The sequence below is a fragment of the Sturnira hondurensis genome, unplaced genomic scaffold (assembly GCF_014824575.4).
Source record: "Sturnira hondurensis isolate 20B ecotype Veracruz unplaced genomic scaffold, ASM1482457v3 Scaffold0018484, whole genome shotgun sequence".
Taxonomy (NCBI): domain Eukaryota; kingdom Metazoa; phylum Chordata; class Mammalia; order Chiroptera; family Phyllostomidae; genus Sturnira; species Sturnira hondurensis.
Genome location: NW_028091115.1, coordinates 736,064 through 736,694, shown reverse-complemented (window position 1 = coordinate 736,694; position 631 = coordinate 736,064). Strand labels below are relative to the sequence as shown.

At 46.9% G+C, this 631-nt stretch overlaps 1 non-coding gene across 1 annotated transcript; it reads right to left on the bottom strand.

The window, feature by feature from the left end:
* Nucleotides 1-233: 233 nt before the first annotated feature.
* Nucleotides 234-365, bottom strand: LOC119003031 (small Cajal body-specific RNA 20). The gene has a single exon (XR_005069863.1).
* Between the last annotated feature and the right edge of the window lie 266 nt (nucleotides 366-631).

Here is a 631-nt window from a genome sequence, read left to right as displayed (position 1 = left end):
TGGACATCTTTGTGGCAGGTTACAGCTTATTGCGCCTAAACACACCCTGCCTATAGAGTGGGCAGGCAGAGGGTATGGCTTCTTTGGGGGTAACCTAGGCCAAGATTGGCTTACAAGATCTTAGCAGTATCCAAAGAAAGCCAGAGGCCCAATGCCTACTGCTGGCCACTTAAGGTCCTAGTCTGGTTGTGAGGTCAGCATACCCCATCAAGTAGGGGCTCCCAGCAACAAATAAATGTCTGAGGTAGGGAAACAAAGTTGTCCAGCTTGTGGAGGCCCTGACAATAATCCTCAAGGGTTGATCTTGGCCTCCAGTCCTGGCCGAGAAGAAAAGAAACCCCCTGCAGCCCCATGGAAGAGAGTCCCTTAAAATTGTGTTTTTATTTTTTTACACTCACTTCTTCTTTTTTAATTTTTAAGATTTTATTTATTTATCTTTAGAGAGGAAGGGAAGGAGAGAAGGAAGGAAATGTCAATGTATGGTTGCCTCTCGTAAGTCCCCTTTGGGGAACTGGCCTGCAACCCAGGCATGTGCCCTGACTGGGAATCGAACCGCAATTGTGTGGTTCACAGGCCTGCACTCAATCCACTGAGCTACACCAGCCAGGGCAAAAATTGTGTTTTAAAAATG